This window comes from Saimiri boliviensis, chromosome 3, assembly GCF_048565385.1.
Source record: "Saimiri boliviensis isolate mSaiBol1 chromosome 3, mSaiBol1.pri, whole genome shotgun sequence".
Lineage (NCBI taxonomy): Eukaryota > Metazoa > Chordata > Mammalia > Primates > Cebidae > Saimiri > Saimiri boliviensis.
The window spans coordinates 23,981,409-23,992,005 of record NC_133451.1 but is presented as its reverse complement, the minus strand read 5'-3'; positions in this window follow the sequence as shown (position 1 = coordinate 23,992,005).

Genomic DNA, 10,597 nt, shown 5'->3' with positions numbered 1-10,597 from the left:
CATATGGTGGCAGACAAGAGAACTTATGCAGGGAAATTCCCCTTTATAAAACCATCAGATCTGGCGAGACCTCTTTGCTATCCTGAGAACAGCACAGAAAAGACCTACCCCCATGATTCAATTACCCCCCACCAGGCCTCTCCCACAACAGGTGGGAGTCACAGGAGCTACAATTCAAGATGAGATTTGGGTGGGGACAAAGCCAAATCATATCAGAGAGTAGCTATAATTAGTTTTGTTGTACAGATAAGAAAACTAAGGCCAGAGAAGTTAAGCTGCTTGCTTAAGTTCACACAGCAACTGAGGAAGAGCCACAATTTCAACCTTTGCTAGAGATTAGAGGTTACTATCCATAAATCTGGGACCGCTGGCAATGCCAAGGCTATAGGTATCATGACTGAAACCAGCCCATCTTCCACTGGACTTGCCAAAGACCTGCCAAGACCTTCCTTGGGTGACATGCCAGAACAATTCTGCCCATGCTTGGGCCCGAGGCTCATGATACGATTTCACTCCTGTCCTAGAAACGAGCCTGGAGCCGGCGACAAAGAGAAACATCCCAGTGCAATTTCAGTCTCAACAATGACAACTGATGATGCACAATAGCAGGATCTGGCCTGTAATCAGTTTCAAGCTATACTTAGCCATTTAGGCGTCCATTCTGCTCACTCCAGAGAGTGTGGGGGAGAGTCACACACCCATCAGCTTCAGCTTCTGGCTCATCACCGAGGAGCACCATGTGGAAAAAGGACCCTTTTGTGACAGCACCGTAAATTACAGCCCAGGCAATCTGGAGTCTCAGTTAGAGTGGATTTTTCTGTCTCCTAAAAGAAGAATCTGTTTTAGGCTTAATTACAGTCTGTCATTACCCGCAATCTTATAATGATCCAAAGTCCCTGGAAAATGATAATAATAATTTAAAAAAAGAGAGAAAATTGATTCAAATATGAATGGAAAAAGGCAGACAAATGGAAAAAGGCAGGGAGGTGCTGGTAGCGTTCTTCAGAAACGATTGTACCATGACGATCAGGGCTTTACAATGGTAAATACTTATTCTGGTTCAGTTGTCAATTTACCAGGCCCAAGGGCTCGGTGTTAACTTTACCCACTTTCTGAATCTTTAACCTCATTGCTTCAGAATTCACCTTATAAAATCCAGGAGCAGTTCCCACGATAAATTGATGCTGAAAATTAGACAAATGAGATATAATAGGACAATGCTTCTCAGATCCCGTGAGGATGCCTTGAACAGACAAAAAGTGTTCAGTGATTGCTCTTAGTATGTTAGCAAGGAGATGCTGAGGTTTATCAGAATCAAGTTGTGTCAGTTTTCATGGATAGGACTTTCAGGTAGAGCCGACCATTGGGAGCTCCCTCTGGTGGCCATATCAGGAATGAAAATGTAGCTCTTCCACCACCTCACTCACCTCCAAAAGCAAAACTGAGACCAACTGACCCAAGCTGGTGAATCCGCGATTGCGTACTAAAGTGGGAGGCTTTATGGAAGTCTCAAATGTTAAGCTTAAGTTTTCCTGGAGTCCAGATGTCCTTCGGAATCCACAAAACCTTGTGAAGCGATGTGAACGTCAGGAAAAAATCCTTTTTTTCTTCCTGTTTAACTTTCTCAAATTATTTATGGACGCAATTACTTTATGTTATATACAGATTATATGAAATAACTCCTTGATTATTTTTAATTCATTGCTTGTGAGAATTCCTGGTGCATCAAAGCAGCCTTTTAACACCATTTGGTTCCACAAGAAGATTCTCGGATGAATTCCGTTTACTGGAATTAACATCAATGCACTGACATGACAGTCAGTTTGCAACATGGAGTGGACTGTGTTTAGAGAGGGTTGAACAAGTTCCCGGGGCAGGTTCCTTTTACTGTGATGGTCCCTGGGTCACAGCGAAAACTTGGCCACCATCCCAGGCAACTCCTCCTTTTCTTTCCCTTGCACTCTGGTTTCAGGAAGGAAATGATAACATGACTTACCCATCAGCCTTGTTTCCTGATTTTGAAACCACATTGAATCTATTCAACTGTAGGAACCAGGTTAGGAAAAAAATGAGTTAGGAATCATTACATTGTCAGTAACAGAAAACCCAAACGAGTTTAAACAGCATATGGAATTTATAGGTGCAGATAAATGACAAATCTAGCTGTAGGTTTCAGGTAAGGCTTGATCCAGTACATCAGGACTATCACCAAGGACCCCACTTCTCTCCATATCTTCTCTCTTTCTTCTAAGGCACTGTCTGTGCTCTGACAGTTCCCCACAGCCTCTCCTGAAGATCACTTGCAGACATTTCCTGTGTACTTAAAAGAGTGCCTTCATCTTTCTGCCTGAGGGCATTCTCTTTTCCTGGTGCTGTACACCCAAGCCGGAAATGCCAGAAGGTTAACACCCCAAGACTGACCCTCAATCCTAACAAATAAAAGTTAATTAATAGCCCCAGGTTCCTTATCCAGGGACAATTGGGAGATACACTCCACAGTATTTCTCAAGGTATTTCCCAAGACACTGAGTCCCTGTCCCCCATGGTGGCCTTATTAATTCACCCTTTACTGGCTTCCATTTGTTCCCGTCTCACTTCCCTTCTCTCTCAAAGTGCTCACTGTGATTCCTCTCCCCAAAAACCATTTGCACGCAGTCCTTCTCAGGGTCTCCTTGACGGCGAAACTCAGGCTAAGAACAAATTGCACAACCTCTTCCAGAAGGGAGCCATGAGTGTTGGACAACCAGCCACAGACATCGTCCTACTGAGAAATCCTAAAGACACGCCCAAGTCAGAGAAACCAGGAGACTTCCCTTCTGGATATGGGGCATTTTACCAAAGGAAACCAGTGAGTCCAAGTAGAGCTGACTATGTGGCAAAACTGCCAGCATTTCAACCGTGAACGGCATACAGCATGCTAAAACCACTTCATTCTCTGGTGGGCGGTGGGCGGTGGGAGGAATAACCGGGAAAGGGAAGACAGTTCGTTTTATTCACAGGGAAAATTAGAGCCAACGAGCATGGGAGAATGGGCTCCAAATGCCGCCCTCCCTCATCCTTGCCACTTCATCTGAGGTTTTTCTGATTTTCCTGACTACTCCAGAATTCACTGACCTCCCACGCCAACAATGAACCATCCCGCACGATTTAGACTAGTGGTGCCCAACAGAAATAGAACGTGAGCCACAAATGCAAGCTGCCACAGGCAACTTACAATTTCTTAGTGTCTACGTTAAACAAGGGGAAAGAAACAGGTGAAATTAATTTTAATAATGTACTTTAACTCAGTAGATTACAAATATCTTTTAACATGTAATTAATATAAAATTATTAATGTAATATTTATATTATTAAAAGTATGAAGTCTGTGAAAGCTGATGTGTGTTTTACACCACCCCACATTTCAGCTCAGACTAGCCACATTTTACACGCTCAGCAGAAGCAGGTAGCTCACTGTGTTGGACTACTGTGTTGGATAGCACAGTTTATTTATTCATTTATTCTTTTTTTTTTTTTTTTTTTTTTTTTTGAGACAAGGTCTTGCCATGTCAGTGAGGCTGGAGTCAGTGCAGCCCCAACGTCCTGGGCTGAAGCGATCCTCCTGCCTCGGCTTCCTGAGTAGCTGGGACTACAGGTGTGCACCATCAAGCCCAGTTAATTTTTAATTTTTTGTAGAGATGGGATTGTGGTTATGTCGCCCTGGCTGGACTGAACTCCTGACCTCAAGCAATCCTCCTACCTCGGCCTGATAAACTGCCAGGATTACAGGAATGAGCCATTGTGCCCAGCCAGATAGCACAGATTTACAACATACCTTGTTGCTATGTTTGCATTGAGCTTTTGATTTTCAAATTGCTTTCACATATGTTCATATGATCATCTGGTCAATATTCCTAAGAGGCAGACCTATGTGGTATTCATCCCCGTATGGGTAATGCCTTAGGGAGGTTCAGCTATTTTATCCTCCTTAGGGGTAGCAGGGCTGGGAATAGTCAAAGTGCTGGGCGCCTTTGACCTTGTCTTAGGTATTTCATCTTTGTTATCTTCTTTGACATCTGGTATTAGCTAGACAGGCTTGTTGATTCACAGGTAACATTAGTCAGATTTTGTTTGGCCACAAATGACAGAGACTTGATTCAAACTGGCTTAAGCCTAAATAATGAAGTTGTGACGGGGGGTGAAATGTTGGTTTGTAAAATGAATGCATGTGGTTTCAGGAATGGCTGGATCAAGGGAGAAATGGATGTTTCCTGAATCATGGCTCTGCTTTTGTCCATGCTTAGTAGATCTCAGGCAGGGTCTCCACACAAGATGGCTAAGAGGATCTCCAGCCCGCCAGCTTGGCGTCCTCAATGGAAAAAGGATACGTCTTTGCTAAAGCTCCAGCAAATGCGCTGGGGAAGGAGCTCGTTGGTCAGACTTGGGTCCATGCCCATCCCTGAACCAGCCACTGAGCACCGCCACTGAGTCCCGTGTCCACTCCTGCAACCAGAAAGCAACACAATGCCAAGGGTGGCTCCCAAAGAAAGGGGAAATAATGGGTCCCGGGTAGGCAGAAACCACAGATGTCTTCCCTGCCAATCCTGCATGTCTGTCTTTGAATTTTGTAATTAGAAATGAGCCTTGTTTGTTTGTTTTTCCTGATCAGGTCCATCCTTTAATCAAGCCTGAACAGGCGTCCTGGGAAGTGCAGGGCCTGTGTTATGATGTGACCCATGCACACTCCTCTAGCGACCAGATGTTCTCCACAATCACGTGTAGCTTCCAAATCCCCGCTCGGCTCCAGAGCAGGTGTCCATCGCACACACCTGACAACACTTCTGGGAACATCCTTCGCAGAGGACACCGTATCAGCACAGGCCAGATGATGGCACACTTTTTCTTTTCTTTTCTTTTCTTTTTTTTTTTTTTTTTTTTGAGGGGGAGTCAATCTCTCACTGTCACCCAGGCTGCTGGAATGCAGTGGCGCGATCTTGGCTCACTGCAACCTCTGCCTCCCGAGTTCAACCGATTCTCCTGCCTCAGCCTCCTGAGTAGCTGGGACTACTATAGGCGTGTGCCACCATGCCTGGCTAATTTTTGTATGTTTGGCAGAGACGGGGTTTCACCATATTGGCCAGGCTGGTCTTGAACTCCTGACCTCAGGTGATCCACCTGCCTCAGCCTCCCAAAGTGCTGGGATTACAGGCACGAGCCACCACACCTGGCCTGATGGTACACTCTGGATAAATGTCCTGGTGGTACCTCTGCACCCATTTCCATCTTCTCCAGCCCCTCACCCGACAGATGCCCGGTTCCAGGGCCACACAGTGCCCAAGGAGGATGCCTGCAGACGACCTCGAGGGGGCTCTGCCTGTGTCCTATGTTGTTTTCCTTGATCAATGGGACCCGGAATTACTCTAAGGGGCCCAGATAGGTTAGTAAGGATCCTTTTGAACACCAGGTACCTTAAAAATAATTAAATTGATTTAAGGAAAAAGGTAATTATTGGCTCAAATAACTGAAAAATCTAAAGTAGGCCCAGCTAAATATGGGGCTCGGATGATTGCCAGATCTTTCCTCTCCCCTCCACTTCCCCCCTTCCCCTCTTCTCCCCTCCCTTCTCCTTTTTCCTGTCCCCTCTCCTCCCCTTTTCTTCCCCTCCCCTCCCCTCCCCTTCCTCCTCCCCTCCCATTTCATATTCTCTCCCCTCCCCTCATGTTCCTTTCCTTTTCTCTGCCCTCTCCTCCCCTTCCTCCTCCTCCCCTCCCCTCCCTCTCCTGTCCCCTCCCCTCCCCCCTCCTGTGCCCTCTCCTCCCCTTCCTCCTCCTCCCCTCCCCTCCCTCTCCTGTGCCCTCCTCTCCCCTCCCCTCCCTCTCCTGTGCCCTCCTCTCCCCTCCCCTCCCTCTCCTGTGCCCTCCCCTCCCCTCCCCTCCCTCTCCTGTCCCCTCCCCTCCCCCCTCCTGTGCCCTCTCCTCCCCTTCCTCCTCCTCCCCTCCCCTCCCTCTCCTGTCCCTTCCCCCCCCTCCCCTCCCTCTCCTGTGCCCTCCCCTCCCCTCCCCCCTCCTGTGCCCTCCCCTCCCTCTCCTGTCCCCTCCCCTCCCCCCCTCCTGTGCCCTCTCCTCCCCTTCCTCCTCCTCCCCTCCCCTCCCTCTCCTGTGCCCTCCCCTCCCCTCCCCCCTCCTGTGCCCTCTCCTCCCCTTCCTCCTCCTCCCCTCCCCTCCCTCTCCTGTCCCTTCCCCCCCTCCCCTCCCTCTCCTGTGCCCTCCCCTCCCCTCCCCCCCTCCTGTGCCCTCCCCTCCCTCTCCTGTCCCCTCCCCTCCCCCCCTCCTGTGCCCTCTCCTCCCCTTCCTCCTCCTCCCCTCCCCTCCCTCTCCTGTGCCCTCCCCTCCCCTCCTCCCCTCCTGTGCCCTCCCCTCCCCTCCCCTCCCTCTCCTGTCCCCTCCCCTCCCCCCCTCCTGTGCCCTCTCCTCCCCTTCCTCCTCCTCCCCTCCCCTCCCTCTCCTGTCCCTTCCCCCCCCTCCCCTCCCTCTCCTGTGCCCTCCCCTCCCCTCCCCCCTCCTGTGCCCTCCCCTCCCTCTCCTGTCCCCTCCCCTCCCCCCCTCCTGTGCCCTCTCCTCCCCTTCCTCCTCCTCCCCTCCCCTCCCTCTCCTGTGCCCTCCCCTCCCCTCCCCCCTCCTGTGCCCTCTCCTCCCCTTCCTCCTCCTCCCCTCCCCTCCCTCTCCTGTCCCTTCCCCCCCTCCCCTCCCTCTCCTGTGCCCTCCCCTCCCCTCCCCCCCTCCTGTGCCCTCCCCTCCCTCTCCTGTCCCCTCCCCTCCCCCCCTCCTGTGCCCTCTCCTCCCCTTCCTCCTCCTCCCCTCCCCTCCCTCTCCTGTGCCCTCCCCTCCCCTCCTCCCCTCCTGTGCCCTCCCCTCCCCTCCCCTCCCTCTCCTGTCCCCTCCCCTCCCCCCCTCCTGTGCCCTCTCCTCCCCTTCCTCCTCCTCCCCTCCCCTCCCTCTCCTGTGCCCTCCCCTCCCCTCCCCTCCCTCTCCTGTGCCCTCCCCTCCCCTCCCCTCCCTCTCCTGTGCCCTCCCCTCCCCTCCCCTCCCTCTCCTGTGCCCTCCCCTCCCCTTCCCTCCCTCTCCTGTGCCCTCCCCTCCCCTCCCCTCCCTCTCCTTCCTCCTTCTCCTTTTGTCTGCCCTCCCTTCTTTCCCCTTTTTCTCCTGTCTTCTGTCTTTTCCTCCTGCCTTCCCTTCCTGTTTTAGAATACCTGAGACTGGGTAATAAATAAAGAGCAGAAATTTATTTCTCATGGTTATGGAGGCTGGAAAGTCCAAGATCAAGGTGCTGGTATCTCATGAGGGCCTTCTTGCTGCAAACTCACCTGGCTAAGAGCAGGAGAGCAAGCCAGTGGAGTGCTGCACAAAGCCTGTTTTATAAGAGCCTTGATCCCACCAACAAGGAAGGACCGCTTATGGCCTCATCACCTCTTACAGGCCCCACCTCTTAATGGAATCACATTGGCAACATCTGCATTTTGGAGGGGACCCATTCAAACTACAGCATTTCCCTTCCCTCCCCTTCCTTCCCCCAACCCCTCTTTCCACCCGTGTTTCCCTCTAGCTCCTGGTTCTATTCTCTTCACTCACCTCTTTCCCAGTCTCTCCAGCAAAGACGGGGTGGCCGAAATGGAGATTTTCAGAATCAGGGAGACCCTGAGCCCCACAGCACTGGATCATCTGAGGTCATGCAGTTGAATGGGAGGATGTGGTTCAGCAGACATTTATTGAGCACTTACTGAATGCAGACTGGTGTAGGGAATGTGGATGGGTAGGACATGGCTTCCCTTTAAGAAGCTCAAAGTCTAGTGAGAAGAAAAAAAGAAAGTCACATTGGTTGAGACATCCTTATGTGCTAGGGCATTACATTATGAAATCCTCATGACAGAGTCACCCAGAAAAATGCAGAAAGGTCTGATGGTTTCTGGGTGCTGCAGCAGAGCTGGGAGTTGACATCAGGGCTGCTTGGCTCCGAGGGGGTCCTCTGTCCTCCAAAGCCACACGTTTGCTACTTGAAAAACTACATCTCCTGGAATTGCCGAAAAAGCAAAGAAGTGAGGGTTTCCTCTGCAGAATGCGGGGATTTTCACCTCTCTAGGGTTCTGGCTGGGGGCGGGGCATGGGGCGGGATGCGGAGCCGATGCCTCCCGAGTCTCTCCTAGGCCTGTGAGTCTCAAACCCCAGATGGCTGATTGGTGGGAAAAGCAGCCGGCACCTGCGGGTCACCTTCCACCCTGGGGAGCAAACTGTCAAAACGAGTTGTGCCCGAGGCTGACCTAGTTAGACAGCGGGCCGCACACAGGCGTCTCCTTTGCGGGATTTGTTCCAGCCGTTTGTTTATTTGCACACCACTTTATTTGCCACTAAAAATACTTCTCCGAAGCAGAGGCGCAACTGACCGTGACTCGCGCGGAAATAGCCGGGTGCACAAGCACTGAAGGGTTCTCTCTCGGGTTTCCAGGGCTCGGGGACGGCAAGGGGGTCAGAGCCAGGCCTTCTTGCCTTAAGGTGGGCAGCTCTACTCACTTCCACAACCCCAAACCCAGTCCCTCCCTGAGGTACTTGCTGATGAGGAAGCACCTCTCAGCCTGCCTGGGGGACTGTGGGGGTGATGTTGCACAGAACGCGTCAGTTCCAACAAAGAAAACTCAGTGCGGGCTGGGTTAATCAGACACACACACACACACACACACACACACACACACACACACATTGTCTCAATGAGCAGAAGTTCCCGTGAGAGTTGCAGGCACAGGCACAGCTGGACCCAGGCAATGGCTGGCCGGAATGTGGTCCTACTCTGGTCTTTCCAGTTCTTTTTTTCCTCTTGCTTGGCCTCACTCTCAAGCGGGTTTTCTCCTCACAATGTCAGGATAGCTGCCAGTAGCCTCGGACGTGCCCACTCACAGCTCCGAGTGTAACCAAAAGAGGGCTTCTTTTCATCGAGCCTTTTTTTAAAATTTATTTTGTTCTTGTGACCCAGGCTGGAGCGCAATGGCACGATCTCGGCTCACGGCAGCCTCCACCTCCTAGGCTCAAGCAATTCTGCCTCAGCTCCCGAGTAGCTGGGATTACAGGCGTCTGCCACCACACCCGGCTAATTTTTTGTATTTTTAGTAGAGATGGTGTTTTACCATGTTGGACAGGCTGATCTTGAACTCCTGACCTCAGGTGATCCACCCACCTCAACTTCCCAAAATGCTGGGATTACAGGCGTGAGCCATCGCGTCCAGCCTTTGAGACTTTTTTTTCCAAGAGTTTTATTGAGGTACAATTGATATACAGTAAACAGCATATACTTAAAGTGTACAATTTGATAAGTTTTGTCATATATGTACACCCATGGGACCAGCACCATGTCGACAAAAAGAGTCAGACTCCATAAAATGTTTTAAAAGGTTTATTCTGAAGCAAATAAAAGTCCCAAGACACAGTCCCAAGAGGTGCTGAGAACATGTGCCCAAGATGGTTGGGTTACAGCTTGGTTTTTATACGTGTTAGGGAGACAGAATACATCAGTCAATACTCGTGAGGTGTATATTGGTTTGGTCTGGAAAGGTGACAACCTGAAGGGGAGGGTGGGTTACAGCTCACATGTGGATTCCAAGATTTTCTGATTGTCAATTGATTAAAAGAGTTAAGTTGTTATCTAAAGACCTGGAATCAATAGAAAAGCATGTCTAGGTCGAGATAATGGGCTGTAGAAACCAAGGTTCTTGATACACAGATGAAGCTTCATGGGTGCCCACCCTGAGAGGCAATAGATGGCAAATGTTGCCTATTCAAACCCTTAACAAGTGCTAGACCCACAGTTAATCTCGTCAGGATTTGGAGGGCCTGGAAGGGGAGAGATCTAGTTAAGAGATTCCTTACAGATGCAATTCCACCACGAAAACAACTTTGCAGGCTATTTCAAAATATTGCAAATAAACATGCTTTGGGGTGAAATATTTTGATTTCCTTCTTTATCTGTAATGTGATGTTATGCCAGGGTCAGGCTGGAAAGTCAGTCAGTCAGTCAGTCAGAGAGGACTAAATACAACCTCTCTCAGGAGATTTTACAGTGTGAGTCCCCAGGCCTCTTAGGAATTTGGGCAAGAGAGGAAGAAAGGCTGGGCGCAGTGGCTCACGTCTGTAATCTTAGCACTTTGGAAGGCGGAGGCGAGTGGCTTGCTTCAAGCTCAGGAGTTTGAGAGCAGCCTGGGCAACATGGAGAAATCTCATCTCTACAAAAAATGCAAAAATTATCTGGGTGTGGTGGTGCATGCCTGTAGTCCCAGCTACTTGGGAGGCTGAGGCTGCAGTGAGCCAAAATGGCACCACTGCACTCTAGCCTGGGTGACAGAGAGACCTTGTCTCCAAAAGGTCAAGAAAAGAAAAAAAGAAAAGAAAAAGGTCAGAATTCAGTCCTCAATCACAATCAACACGGCAAACAGGTTCATGACAGCCAGGGTTTTCTTGTGTCCCTTTGCCATCCTTCCCTCTGTCTGTGAAAAGAGACAAACTCTGAAATGTTTGAAGAGATTTATTCTGAGTGAAAGATTAGTGACCAGTCCTCCACAGATTCTGAGAACATGTCC